Below are 15,191 nucleotides of genomic sequence, written 5' to 3'. Positions count from 1 at the left end.
TCAATAATTTCTCATAGATGGTATGCTGTTTTTCCATATGAATTTGCTTGGCAGATGGAATAACTCATTGCTTTGGGGCCAGAAACAGCAGAATTTCTTAGACATTCTTGGATGAGTCATAAGAAAGAAGACAGACATTGTTCCCATGATGTCACCCCTCATCCCCAAACTCCCCAGGAGACACGCAGGAGCACTCAGTTCCTGAGCATGGACCCTTTGAAATAGCTAAGTGGAGATGAATCACATTTGACTAAGCATGCCACCTTGGGCGCATGGCACTGGTGTGTAAGGGAACTTCATCAATCAGAAGAGTCATGTGGCTGAGGACCACCCTGTTCCCTGTGGGCAAACACTCATATGGTTCAGCATTGGGGCCTCCTATTGCCTCATGAAGCAGCATAACAGAAGGGAACTAACTGACAGGGAGTTTGGAGAGATATGTCACTTTTTTTTTAACTTCCAGGTTTTTTTTTCCTGTTTAGCTGTGTGTGTGTGTGTGCGTGTGTGTGTGTGTGTGTGTGTGTGTGTGTGTGTGTGTGTGTACACGCGCACTCGCACACAGTTGTAGATGTGCATATGGAGGCCAGAGAACCTCTCGATAAACACTGAACACTGAACCGCGAGCTTGTTGACTCAGCTTGCAGCAGAGATTTTGTGTTTCTGCCTCTCGGGCACTGAGCTCCTGAGTGAGCCACCCTACCCATCTGGGTTCTTAAGGGGATTCTCAGAACCTGAACTCAGGTCCTCACCCTTGGATTACATGTGCTTTATCTGCTGAGCCATTGTCCCAGCTCCCTCCTCTTCTTCAGCCTTTCACCTCTTCCCTCCTGCCTTTCAGCTTCTTGCAAGTATCTAACGCTGGTTGAGAATTTCTCGGGGATACTGATACGCAGAAGTAACTGGTAGTTTGCGTTCACATCCCATCTCTGACATTTACATGCAGAAACTAGAGCGAACCACTTACGTTCACTAAGTTTGAGCTCCTCATCTTCAAACGTGACTCCTAATCAACTACTGCACTAGTTACTTTTCCGGTCCACGTGGCAGAAGCTGCTCGACAGAACTGTTTATTTGAACTCACAGTTCCACAGGAAAGAGTCCCGGTGGGAAGAGAATGGTGACCAGTGAATCCCATCCACGGTACAGGAACATGGAGTGCATTTGCTGGGTTAGGAAGCAGAGAGCTCTAGATTGTAATTCCAGGTGGGTCTGACTCTCAAAGGTACATCTCCAAAGGCCTCAGTGAGCCAGCGAGGCACCATATGTCAAAGGCTCCAAAGGGCTGGGCTCAGGCTCTCAAAACATGAGCCCTGTAGGGGACATGTCTCACTCAAACCATTGATCTCCAAAGGCTATTTTGACTATGAAATGAGGTCATGCAAATCAAATTCTGAAATATTTCACGAACTTCTAGGTTTACTTTTTGCTACAAAATATTAATAGCTAATCTGGGTTCTTTGATTTCTTCCCTGATTAGAAGGTAATTTTTCCTTTGTCATTCCAATCCCACAAGAAGAGACAACCCCCCCCCCCCCCCCCCGATCCCCAGGGCGACTTTACCTATCTTAGATGCTTGGTTGGTTTGCTTCTTAGTTTATGGTTGTTGAAATTTCATGTATATCTGAAGATTTTTGTTGTTGCTGTTGCTGTTGTGTGTGTATTTAAGGCAGAGTTTTGTTCTTTAGCCAGCCTGTATTGAAATTCATTGTGTAGCCCAGATTAATCTTGAACTCATATAATCCTGGGATTACAGTGGTGAGCCACTATGCTCATTTTATACTTGGAGATTCAAAAGTATTTTGTACTTGTGTGTGTGTGTGTGTGTGTGTGTGTGTGTGTGTGTGTGTGTGTGTGTTTGCCTTCTGGATTTTCTAAAAGACTCAGACAGCTGTCTTGACTTGAGCAGGGCTTGTCGGGTAGGTGATGGGGCCAGGTCGAGATCTCACCGTCTTTGGCATGTCCTGGAGGCAACCATAGCTGAGCGCCAAGTGGAGCTCACAATCTTAATCTGGGCTTGCAGATTCAGTTAGTCTCAGGGAGCCAGCTTGCACTCCAGCTCTCTGGCTAATGCTTCTTGAAGTCAGATGGAAGCAGCTAGGATTACAGATGTCCATAACATCGGCATGTACCCATCCACCAGCGCCTTAGTAAATATACTTCTGCCATCATCTAATGCTTCCCCCCCCCCCCAAGACTTCTTTTGAATTAAAGCCTTCCATAGTTCTGAGTCCCAACTGCCAAGTAGAGTGACTCATTTCTGCATTATGTAAGCTGTTAGCAGATTACTCCTGTGGACCTAGAATGCCTTGCTCTACGGGGAACAGCCAGGTGCCCAAATGACTCTCAGCTGTGCCCTGACACCAGCTCACCTGGGTTCCCCAGAGAACCCACACTTCAGCTCTGAGTACTGCACTGAGGAGACCTCATTAGCCTCACAAAGCCACTCCTCTCCACTGCCTTCCTGGCAGTCACCTGCCCAGGGGAAAAGGGAATCATGGATGGGGAGGTGATTTGCAATTACCAGGAAGTCAAACTCTTGCAAAAAAAAAAAATGCAGATTGACTAGATCTGGATGCAGGGAAATATGCAGAAACAGTGTGGGAAATGTCATCCGAGTGAACTTGAAATTTAAGGCAGACTCCTTGGCACCAAGTCCTGTTTAAAGCAAACACCGGAGAAAATGACCTTGGGGATCCTGGGAAATTGAAGAAGAACAGCATGATTTACACAATGAGGCCGAAAAGAAGAGAGATGCTTAAAGAACAGCCATTTCTAAAATGCTGTAAAGAGACATCCTGGATGCTGTTTCTTTGGAAACTATTTCAAAGCTCAAATGCTTATACAGTTGTTATTTAACTGTGATCATGAGGGGTTTTTTTGGTTGTTGTTGTTGTTGTCCTGAGTACAATGTATGCATCCTAATTAGGCAAAACATTTTTTATCCCAACCCGTAGAAAGACTTAGCACCTGTGACTGAGTGGCGCTGCAAAGCATGGAGGAGCGTTGACTTGTTTAGATCTTAATCCTTGCTCCCTGAGGAGGTCCTATCATTTGGTGTGCTGGGTGTAAACGTGAGAATTCAGTTGCTTCTAAGGATTGCTTGTTCTCTGTAGAATGGCAGTCCCCGGAAGAGGTCCAGGGCCCCAGTCAGAGATCTAATTATCATCTCCCAATGATTGCTACCGCTAGAGTGGATTAGCGGTGCTATTGGGACCAAGGATGCTGGCTTAAAAGCCATTTTGCTTGTCATTCACGACTACTCAGAAGGTCACCAGGATGTGCTACATATTAAGTATATGTGTGAGGGGAGGCTTCTGGAGAATCAGGTTTTACCAGTCTTAGTTTGCATGTGTCCTTCTTTCCCTTTGATTCTTTAGTTGTAATATCAGGTAGAGCTGGTCACTTTGGTCCCTCAGTGTTAGGTCTCGAAGAAACCCGAGAGAAATATTTAACTTATCAAAGCAGGTGCTGGCCAGTGGCTCTCTGCATCACCATACCTGTTAGAGTCCTGGCTCTTCTCAGCACTTCTCACCCCACTCCGCTACCCTCAAGTTTTCCAGACCCTGAGCTTCCCTGCCCTTCCTCCAGCCTCTCGGACTCCCAGATGACCTCAGCCACGGTCAGTGGGTCTTCTTTTAACTCCCCAATCTCTTGCTTCTCCCCCTACCCCCTCTTTCTCATGGCCTGGTTCATTCTATTGGCCCAGTTCATTCTGGACCCTTCCAGATGCTTCTGGCAGTTCTCTTTCTCGTATCTACAATAAACCTTCTCCTCAGCCATGCCTGGGAGCCATCATGTCCTCATTTTTCATTCACTCAGTGGCAGAGATACAGCCATCGGCCACACAGGAGTCAAGAACTCCACATTTCCTGACTGCTCTTATCAGTCATTAAAGCATCATTTCTCAAAGAGCTTCAGGTGCAAAAAGGCATCTGCATCAATAACTGAAAGTTAAGATCTAAAAGACAGGCATGTTCAGGTGAGAGAACCAGTGTTCCTGGTGAGAACTTTATGGAGTAGGCACCATTGAAAGGGCCCACACCCTCCCATCATCAAAGTTTTTGCTAGTGAGGTTGTTTCCTGCCTAAGTAAGTGGCTTCATCTTTAGCTTGAGGGTCATGTCTGCAGAAACAATACATGAGTTCTTTGTCCTCAGTGTTTTGTGACAAAGTTCAGTGATTGACTTAGAGTAGGAATCTAACATAGTCATCGGTTTGGTTTTGTGCTAGAAGCATGGCGTTTTCCTTTTTTTTTTTTTTTTTTTAATGCGTGATGAAAAGTGAGATGGTACTGTCAAAATATTCAACTCTGTGGAAAAACAAAGGTTGTTTTTTGTCTAGTAACCCCATTATGACTTTTTATGATTTTCCTTTGATCTTTTTGGCTTTCTAGATCAAAACTTCTTGGGTATCCTAAAAACTCCTTGGGTACTCAAGGAAGTAAACTTGAGTAAGATTTGCAGTGTGAGTCTCATGGGGCCTCTAATCATCTTTGGAGAAGGTACCATTTGCTGCTTCATCCTGGGATGAAGGAAAACCATCTCAGGAAAACAACTGAAGTTGGTCTCTTTGGCAGTTTCCATGACTTTTGCCTGGTTCTGTTGTCTTCGACGTATCTGTTTTTCCTCTAATTATGCCTCTAATTATGAGTTCATGCTAAACTGAACTCAGAAATAGTCACCTCTGTTAGTGTACTGAGCTATGGTGAGATCTAGAAGTCAGGGATTGCCAAGGCCTCTTCAGGCCACCAGCTAAAGCCCAGGCCTGCTTCTGTCGCCAGGGAAACACAGTAGGGTAGTCTCTTCTGCATTCTCTCTTTTCTTCCCACCACAGATGCCCCAGCTGTAGATTACCCCAAGGCCAAGCTTGCGTGGCTTTCAGAGGTCTTCTGATGCTGGCCTTGTAGCACAGCATCCCCAAGACTAGACAACTTGAAGAACTTCTAGACTCAGAGGCACTTTTCCCCCAGAGTAGCTTTGGCCTTCTCTGCTTGTATATTTATTGCTAATAAATTCCAAAGATGAAGGCTGACGTACCTATGAGATGCGATGTCCCACATTCTCCCTCTGAAATTAAGTTTGTTTTACTAGCTAATAATTCTATTCTATTAAAGTCCCAGGATTTATCTTATAAGCATGGCAACTAGCCATTACATGAGAAAATTCTCCATGGGCTCAGAGCAGAACATGTAAAATGCCATTTCAAGTGCCAAGTTATTTTCTAATGCCTTTTGTTTTCTTTTACAGAATTTTGGAAGTAGCTTAAATCTAATTGGTTCCCTCAGGATCTCAACTCCTGTTACATTTGCAGAGCATCTTTTTTTTCCCCCTTTACAGGCATTTGGAGAGAATGAGCTGCTGCTTCTGGCCTGCATGCAAGATAAGATGATGCACGCAACAACTTATTATTATCATTATTATTTTTTTTTTTTTTTTGAGACAGGGTCTCTCTGTGTTAGCCTTGGCTGTCCTGGACTTGCTTTGTAGACCAGGCTGGCCTCGAACTCACATCGATCCGCTTGCCTCTGCCTCCCAAGTGCTGGGATTAAAGGCGTGTGCCACCACGCCCAGCTCTATTATCATTATTATTAATTCTTTCTTATGAACATTCAAATGTTAGCTCAATTCTTCAAACTTTGATTTTTTTTCCTTTTTTTTTTTGGAAGTGTTCTGTTTTTTCTAATTTCAAATTTCAACATCTCTGTTAATGTTAAAGAACAACATCTTTGTCCTAACTAGCTCAACTGTCAGTTTGACACAGCCTAGACCTTCTGAGAAGGCAGTTCCAGTTGAGAGATCGCCCTCATCGGATACTGTCCTGTAGGCTGGTCTGCGGGTTTTCACCTTGATTGTTAATTGATATAATAGGTTCCAGCCCACTGTGAGCGGCACCATTCCCTGGGCGGGTGACCCTGGGCTGTATAATAAAGCCAGCTGAACTGGGACCTGGGGAATCCAGCACATTGCATACCTCCATGCCTGCCTGCCTTTCTGCTCTGGCTTCCCTCAGCAATGAACAGCGTCGCCTGGAAGTGTAAATCTGTCCTCTCCTCCCCTTCCCTGCTTTTGGTTGTGGGTTTGTCTCATGAAACTAGAACAATCTATAGTTGGAATTACCCCAGGTAGCTGGCCTGTGTCAGCCAAGAAAGAAAGATCAAGACACGTAACAGTAAAGGCTAGAGCTGTCTAGATAACACACACTCATTGTGGCTCCAGCGAGGCAGCTTCATGCATGTCCAGACCATATGTGTACGTCCGGACCATGCAAAGCAAACACCTATTTAGATCATGGAACTAAGATGTTTCTAGTGGCCCAGATTCATGTGTGTAAGCTACCGTGGGAATGTGGCCAGAACCTCTCCCTTCAGTATAGTCAGTTCATACATTTTAAGCCCCACATGCAGAAGCAAATATGCCATTCCTGGTCCAGAGAATGGAAGGCGGAGGGTTGGAGCAAGCAGAGCCCTTTTGCTTACTTTTTGCTTCTAAATGTTTGTTTTAGATTCTTATCTTCAAGGCTCTGTAGTATAACAACAGAAAGGCAGATCCACAGGATCTGTTTCTCATACATGAGAAAAAGGCTCTGGCTTCGGAGCTTTAATTTTCCACTGGGGTATGGAGGGCTCAGCATAAGGACGCATGGCCACACAGGCAGCTGCACACTGGTTTGCACAAAGCATGCCGGGGAGGGACCTTTAGGAGCCAGATATGATGGCGGGCTGACCAACCTGACGGGCTGCTGTTTGACTGTTGGGGTAGAAACAGCATCGGTAGCACCAGGAAGCGGATTCCTCTTTTGGAAAAATCAGTGCTTGGAAGTTTCTGTTAAGAGAGCTGTGTCTTAAAATATTAAATACTTCCCGTTCTCAGGATAGGCTGGAAAAGTGGCAAAGAGATCTGAAGCTTCCTTTTTTGATTAAGGGTCTACTGATTCTGTGTTTGTGTGTGTGTGTGTGTGTGTGTGTGTGGTGTGGTGTGTGTGTGTGTGCACATGCGCATGTCTGTGTGTGTGTGTGGTGTGGTGTGTGTGTGTGGTATGTATGTGGGATGTGTGTGTGTGTACCTGTCTGTCTGTATGTATGTGTGTGTGTGTGTGTGTCTTGTGGTATGTATATGGTGTGTGTAGGTGTGTGCATGTCTGTGTGTTTGTGTGTATCTGTGGTGTGTGTGTGGTGTGCGCACATGTGCACATGCATTGCAGTCCAAGCAGAAGGTCTGCTTAATTGCAGTCTGATGTCCTATTATTGGCTGGGCAAGACTTGTCCAAGCATAGAAAAACTTAATTTCAGGCTTAGCCAGCAATGAAGTTAATAATAAAGCATATTTATTGAATTTAAAACAGCAAGATTCTTGCTAATTCATTTAAAAAATATTTTCCGACATTTCCTTCCCAAGAGAAAAATGGATGTATCTGCCAAATGGGACAAGGGCCAGGCGGACAGCTGCATTGCCCTGGTTGTCCAGAGGGAGGCAGTACCGGGTGGTTAAGTCCCGTTCCAGCTTTGGCTGTGTTGCTTTGCAGCTGGGCAACCTGGGCAAGGTTTTTGTCTCACTGTGTTTGTGAAGACAGCAATCACAATGGCGGTACTCACCCAGTACTGTGCGGTGTTCAAGTGCTTTTAATGCTATGGCTAATAACTTAGTCAATCCTATGGCGATGCTGTAAGAAATTTCCAATAGTCCTAGCCTAGTCCTTGTAGACTATTCCTATAAGGACACTGGGTCAGGAAGGCAGAGGAACTTGCCTGGGTTTCACACACAAGCATAGGAAAGCTAAGATTCAGTCATTGGCAACCATTTCCTAATGTCAACCGCTCTTAGGCACTTGGTCTTACTGTGTTTCCTCTAAGGCAGATGTGATGTATTTTATTCATTTTCCTGCATCCTTTGGAACTGGTATGGTACTCAAGGAACTCATACTTTGTGTAGAATTGAATTAAAGAAATAACCACTCTATCTGGATGCCGTAGCTCAACATGGCTTCCAGCCCAGGCTCCCCTGGTCTCAGGTTTCTTGGGAGCAACAGCACTCATAACGCCTTCAGGTGTGCACACCGAGCAATGGTGCATTTGTTTTCCGAGGGTGTCCACTTCCTTTATGTGTGAGCTTTATGAATAAATTTCATCTAGCTGTTTCTATTTTAATAAAACAAAGTTGGAGTTTAAGGAAGTCACATTGGATTTTGGTGCAAAGACCACCGCATCATTTGAGCAGAAGTACTGATGGGCTAATATATGAACCAAGTGGAGAGTGAAGGGGTAGGTGGCACAGAAGGTCGCTGAAAAGTGTACTCAGTTATAAGGAAAAAAATAAAAAGGGGCCCGTGAGGTTGTGTTTTCCTGGGCAGTGCTGACTTATTTCGGGATACGGTAGGCTGTTCAGTTATTAAGAGCATATGACACAGGAACGAAAGATCAATATGTTTATATTCCTAGCTCAATATTTCTACCTTATTGGTGGCGAGAGAAAGAAATAAGAGAGCTAATTCTTTTTATCTTTGCTGCCATGGCCCAAAGTTAATATCTTCCTGATGGGATAAATATCCCATTAGGTGTGTAAAATATATCGTTTATTTATTATATTTTCCCATACCACACCTATCCAATAGTCATATTTCCAGCAGTTCCACTATCTGGAACATACACACACACACACACACACACACACACATACACACACACACACACACACACACACACACACACACACACACACACACACTCTTTTAGGCCTTACTTAGCAGATGAAGAAAACAGCCGTAAGGAAATAAAGGGCCTAACCAAGAGTCAGGTGAAACTCTAGAAAGAGGAAACAGCGATTGCACAGCTTGTAGACTTTGTACCCTGTCCATGCACTTTGTGAATATTCTTGAGAACCCTTTTTAATGTGAAGCTGGTTATGGAGAAAGCAGCCTTCACTGGCCGAGAGGTGCTTGTTGGCGCTCTTAGGAACTGTGTGTGCGCCATCAGGAGCTCCTGGGGATTGCTCTTAGGCAATTCTCTGAAGATGGCAGCAGTGTGAACCGGTTCCTTCCTGGGTGCTTCCAGGGGGGAGGAGGGGGAAGCTGCTGAGCATAGGCAGAACTGATATGGGAGAACATAGCACAGAAATGTGGGAGTGTTCAGTCTGAACAAAGCTAGTGAGTTATTTATTTATTTTAATTCTGGGAATGCCTACTTTTATTCCAGCATCGGATCTAAATTCACGTTGAGAGCCATAAATCAGAAAATAATAATCTTTCTGCTTGTTGTTTTAACATAGTGGTCAGGAGGGGAAAAAGAAAAAAAGAACATTTTGAACGCTTTCAGATATAAAGAGTACTGGAGCCTAGAAGAGTGAGCTTCAGTTCCCTGGGGGTGTTTACCTCACAGTCACTGCCGCTCCCTGGACACCTGCTCTGAGTGACAACTGACCTCAAGACCATGAGCAGACAAGCTTGATGTTAGTGCAGGGGGAAACTGTCAATGCAAAGAAACTTGGTGCTCGGCCACTTATTTTCAAACAGGGTTTTGCATATTGGAAATGCCATTATCAAGGTGGTGGTTGTGTCAGGGGTCATGGGAAATGTGAGAGAATTGAGGGAAGATAAATAGCCTACATGAAATTCGCTCATCTAAACAGCGTGCCAAGTCTGCGGCTTCATTTTTATCAGGCGTAGTGTTTAATATTGTCCTTGTTGCTTATGGGGGCACTTGGAGTCAGGAGGTGAGGTCAGTTAGCCCTGATGACATAGCTGGTGAGCAACTAAACCGAAGTCTGTGTCTGAGATGTTCTTCAGTCCAGGATAGATCTATTGTACATACCTGATGCTAGTGGCCTTTCACACTCTAGTTAACACAGTGTGTATTTATTCATTACCTTTCTCATTGGTGTGACAAAATACCAACAAAGGCAGCAGCGGTAGAAAGGGCAGTTTGCTTTGGCTCATAGTTTGAGAGTCCAGCTACTCACCTGGGCAGAAATCCTTGTCTGTTGCCTCGTCAGTTCTGTAGTAGACAAGTCCAGATGAGTGAAAATCATAGGACACATTTTCCTCAAATCACCGTGGGACTATGCCATGCAGTACCTACAAAAGGCATTTCATATACCTATCCACTGACCTTCATAGCTCAGCGATGGTGCTCCTGAGTGGACGGGGTCCTCCTCACTAGCCGGGAGCCATGATGGCATGGCCCACTCATTGCTAGCCCCATAGGACAGCAAAGCTGAACATCCAGATGTAACAGTGTGTATCATTTAACTCCAAAATAAACTGAACCAGTATGAGTTAGCGGCCATCTATTACAAGGCAAGAACAAGAGGGATGAACAGTACACACAGACTCTCCTCAAAAGATCATAAGTTTGAATGTAGTTGCTTTCAGGGGGGCATTGTACAATCTGTCTAATAGTACTTTTGTCTGATTGTGAGAATGAAAAGACAAAAGAGGTAAGCGGTGTGTTTGACAGGAGCGTTAGTGTGTGCAATTGCACAGGCGCTTCAGAGTATGTGCTGGTGTCTTTATAGTATCAAGTGTCACACAAAGTTAATGGGACATTTAGCATGGGCTCAGACTGTGAAGGGAAGAGAGAAATCGGGTGCTGGAGGGAGGTGGCTTTTGCTATAAAGGGTGAAGAACAGCCAACATTTCCCTTATTCATGGCCACACGGCTCTTTCAATTCCCAGTCATAGGTGCTATCCCACTCTGAATCCTTTTGTTCCCAACCCAAGAATTCACTTTGGGATGCCTCGTGGTGGTGAGGTGCTTCCTTCCTGGATCTGTTCTTGTATCTGTTCTGCTTTTTCCCCACCATCGTTGGTGCTTGTGTGCTTGTTTGATCTCCAGGCCTCCCAGCCATACCACACCCCCTCCACTTGCCTTCATACTCCGAAGGACCAGGATCTTGTAGGTCAGATTCAGTGCGTGTCCGGTTAGTTCCGGTTAGCTTTCACCCTCATCCGCTGCTGTTCTTGCACTGGCTTTGCAAATCCACCACCCGCCTGTGCCAAAAAGAGAAAGGGACACTTCAATGTTAGAAGAAGGTGGAGATGGAAACGCTATGCGCCCAAGCGGTGGAACAGTTTCTACACGGCGGAATACACAGAGAAACGTGACCCGGATAGAGGACCTTGGCTTGAAATCCTAAGAACAGTTTCTCTCAAGTCAGGGCAAATACAAGTTCACATCAAAGCACTTGGTTAAGACAATTCATGGTGGAGGAGATTGAATAACTCTTAATATACGTGAATCCTCATGTTTAGCCCTGCAGAGTGACTTTTCTAATCTGGACTAGAGGTCAGCGTGCAACCAGCCAGGCTTCTCAAACTCCTGTCCCCTGGGTCCTCTTCTCGGGATATTCTCAGTCCAGTGCTTGTGGGAACCAGTAACTGTTTTCCCTCTGTGGGGCTGTGGTTACAAAGAGGAGTCCGTTGGAAAATAGTGACGAAAAGCTGCAGAGAGGAAGTGTACAGATCAACAGGAAAACAAACCACTCCCGTAAAAAGGGACAAAAGGCCTGACTCACAGGGCAGAGGTGGACTCCCTCCCTCCATGTTTCCATTTCAGACGACACAATGTCATAAGGTGGGCGTCCTTAGACCTTCCAAGGGACACCTGGCAGGTGAGAGACGGAAGCCTTTATTCAAAACTGGCCCATGTTGTTTGCAGGCAAGACGGACCCGCCAGGCTCCCCAGGTCCCCCCCCCCATGTTGGTTTTCTTTAAACTGAATCTAAATGTTTTCAAATTAATCTATCTTCCCTAATTGCATTTTAGTTCTTCAAATGGTACAGAGACCAGACCTGTGAATGTGTTGACTCTAGTTTTGTCCTTTTCCTAACATTTGTTCAAATGTTTTTGTTGTTTGTTTGCTGAGACAGGGTCTCTAAACATGGCTCTGATGTCCTGGAACTCACTATGTAGAACAGCCTGGCCTGGAACTCGAAGAGGTCCCTCCTGCCTCTAGCTCTAGCTCCCAAGTGCTGGGGTTAAAGGTGTGTGCCACCAGGCCCAGCTTGTGTTCAGTGTGTTTTGTTTGTTTGGCATGTGTGTATGTGTGTGTGTGTGTGCGTGTGTGTGTTTGCACTTATATGTGGAAACTGGGGGACAATCTCAGCTGTCCTTCAAGCAGGTACTTTTTTTTTTTTTGAGACAGGGTCTTTTGGAGGCCTGGACTATACTAGTTGGCCACTGAACCCCAATGATCCCTTTGTCCTCTGCCCAATTCTGGGGTCACAAGTGCATACCATCATGCCAGGCTTTTTACTCAGGCTCAAGGGGTCTGGCTCAACAAAGGATGCATTTTCCTGAGGGCACACTCTCCTCAAACCTGTTATTTCTCTTTTGGAGACAGGGTCTTGCCATGCAGTCCTGGCTCGACTACAACTTTCAATGTGGACCAAGCTTGCCTGGAACATGGGATGATCCCCCTGCCTCTGCCTTCCACAGTGTTTATATAAAAGGAGTGTGCTAATAGGCTCTGAGAAAATAATTGGTTAAGAGTTTCAGGTGAGGTGTGTACACAGATCCCGTGAGGCCACTGAGCCCTGGTGTGTGTCCTTCCCCACATGTACTTTCCATCCGTGCATCCCCCAGGAGGCCTTTGCATGGGCATGTGCAGTAGAGGCCTGTTGTTGATAATTAAAATGTCTCTTTAAAAACCTGTGTCACACTGCACCTTAATATTTGATTTTCTCTCCATGAGCCTGGCTTTGGTGTTAATGATTTTTTTTTTCATTTTCTCAGCCACATTTTATGGATTATTTAACTAGCATGTATGACAGGATGAGACAAAGGAAAATGACAGAGGAAGACAGCTGCGCCTTGTTACCCCTCCCCAGCCTTCGCCTCCCGCTGGAATGTCCTCACACCAGGAGCAGTGCCTGCAGGGCACCCCAAAAGAAATGCAGAGGTGTATGGTACACAGTGTGGTTGGTGAGGAAGCCTGGCCTCCCTCTGCTTTCAGCATTGCTGCTGACTGCCTGTGAGAGCTTAGCCAGACTCTTCCTGTTTACCCTCAGTGTCCTTGAAGTTCATGGGGACGGCTCGAGAACAGTAGACCTTTCTCTTTATTCCTTGGGAAGCTGATGAACTTTTTAAATGTTTGCTTGGAGTTATGCGTAGCAGCTCATTCCTTTAGTCCCAGCACATGGAAGGTAGAGGCAGGGGAATCTCTGGGTTCAAGGCCAACTTGGTCTACATGAATGAGGTAACTAGGGTTACACAGAGAAACCCTGTCTCAAAAAGCCAAAAACAAAATAAAAAGAAACAAAACAAAACAAAACAAAACATCCCACAAGACCCAAATCACTATATTGAAGTGACATACATTTGCACATGACCACATATATATGCATATACAGTCGCAAACATATATGTTTGTTTTGCACACCCACTAAGGAAGTGTGCTGGTTACTCTTTTGCTATCTTGCACAAGCTAGGACCATCTGGTCTGCAGGTAAGCCTGTGGGCTATTTTCTTGATTAATGATGGGGGGAGGGAGGTATCACTCTGTGGGCAGCACCACCCTCCACAGGTGGTCCTGTGGTATTGAAGGAAGCAGACTAAGCAAGCCACGGAGAAAGCGAGGCAGTAAGCCACCCTTTCCTGTTGTCTGCTTCAATTCCTGCCTCCAGGCTGCGGCTTGTCCTCCTGACTGGGCGTTTCTCAAGTGATGGAGACACGTAAGCCAGACAAACTCCTTCCTCTCCAAGTTGTTTTGGTGTTGGCATTTATCACAGCAACAAAAAGACTAGAACAAGAGGGAATAAAGCAAACGAAGAAACTTGAGTTCTCCGAACCATTTCCTCACGGCTGTCAGCATCCACACTCATAGGGCACATCGACACATTGTCACCTGCCAATGGCTCATGTGAGGGTCTGTCTCATCTTGGTGTTTCAAAGTCAGGAAATCTGGATACAGCAAGGACGCGCATCTACCAGCGTGGTGTCATACAAATAGTTTCTGCCCTGGAGTCTGCTGTGTTCTTGTGTTCATCTGCTCTCCACAGCTCCTGGCGACTGTCATGTCACGTAGCTCATGTCGTCTCTGGTCAGTCACTGCTTCTTTTGCTTATGACTATGAATTCAAAGTTCCTCCGTGTCTTTAAATGTGTTTAAGAATTCTCTGCTGTGTCTCCCCCACCCCCGCTTGACTTTAAATTTATATCGTATCCTATAAACATCTCTGATCATATCACTCTGTTGTATTTTCTTCCTATCATTGCCTGCTGATGTTTTTATTTTGTTGGTTAGTGTGCGCTCTCTCTCTCTCTCTCTCTCTCTCTCTCTCTCTCTCTCTCTCTCTCTCTCTCTCTCCTCTCTCCCCTCCCCCCTCTCTCTCTCCTCTCTCTCCTCTCTCCCCTCCCCCCTCTCTCTCTCCTCTCTCTCCTCTCTCTCTCTCTCTCCTCTCTCCCCTCCCCCCCTCCCCCCTCCTCTCTCTCCTCTCCCCCCCCCCCTCTCCAGCTTGGTGAGGATGGAGTTCCGGTCTGTCTTAGGTCCAGGGATTCTCACCCTATCTAGAACACAGCTTCTGCACAGTAGGTGCTCAGCAAATGTACAAGCTGTATGCAGAGTGACCTGGGCGTTGACTCCTTTAGGCTCTCGTCTTCTTGGCTTTCTGAAAGGCGACAAACTCTTTTATTCACTTTGCTCCAGATTCCCAGATTTTGTTCAGAGGATGAAGCAGAAATTCATGTTAAGTCACGGAGTCTGGGAATTATTTCTTGTTCACCTTTGGCTTCGGAAGCTCTGTGGGTTGTCTACTGAATTTAATGGGCCCCAGGTGAAAGGCAGTTTGAAGCTTCGGTGGGGATCGGTCACGTGGCAAGAGAGAATGCAGGCAGCAGACAGGGGTTGAGGGAGACTGGCCAAAAAGTGTGTTCTAACATTTATTGAGCCGCCCGTTGTATCCAAAGCTGTGTATAACATAAAAGGTGAATTAGGGAACAAATCTGATATAAAATGAGTGCGCATACAGCACTACAGGGCTGAAGGCATTCCCTTAGATGTTTGACTCATTTACCAAACTGTAGCCTGATCAAAATATAGGCTAGTTCCAGAGAGAAATAATACAGTCGCTGTCTGTGGCTCCGTGGTGCCCTTGGGGGCACAGAAAGGCCTGCAATTTCTTTATTGGTTTTGTAAGTAACTTTCTTTAAGGCTAACAGACTTTCTGGGAAGGCCAAACCAAGAGAAGCCGAGTTAATGTTCTCA

At 45.6% G+C, this 15,191-nt stretch overlaps 1 protein-coding gene across 3 annotated transcripts in view; it reads left to right on the top strand.

Moving 5' to 3' along the window:
- The window catches only part of LOC311589492 (uncharacterized protein), a 163,775-nt gene that overhangs the window by 48,241 nt on the left and 100,343 nt on the right, over nt 1–15,191 (top strand). The window contains exon 1 of one of the 3 annotated variants that reach the window (XR_014776567.1): nt 13,525–13,660. The exons of the other annotated variants lie outside the window; for them this stretch is intronic. The gene's annotated coding sequence lies outside the window, so the exon portion shown is untranslated. Of the gene's footprint in view, nt 1–13,524; nt 13,661–15,191 lie in introns of those variants that run through there. 3 annotated transcript variants of the gene reach the window in all.

Source organism: Acomys minous, assembly GCF_964271855.1.
Source record: "Acomys minous genome assembly, chromosome: 18".
In the NCBI taxonomy this organism is placed as follows: Eukaryota; Metazoa; Chordata; class Mammalia; order Rodentia; family Muridae; genus Acomys; species Acomys minous.
The sequence above is the reverse complement of the archived record's forward strand: the minus strand, read 5'-3'. Positions and strand labels throughout refer to the sequence as shown.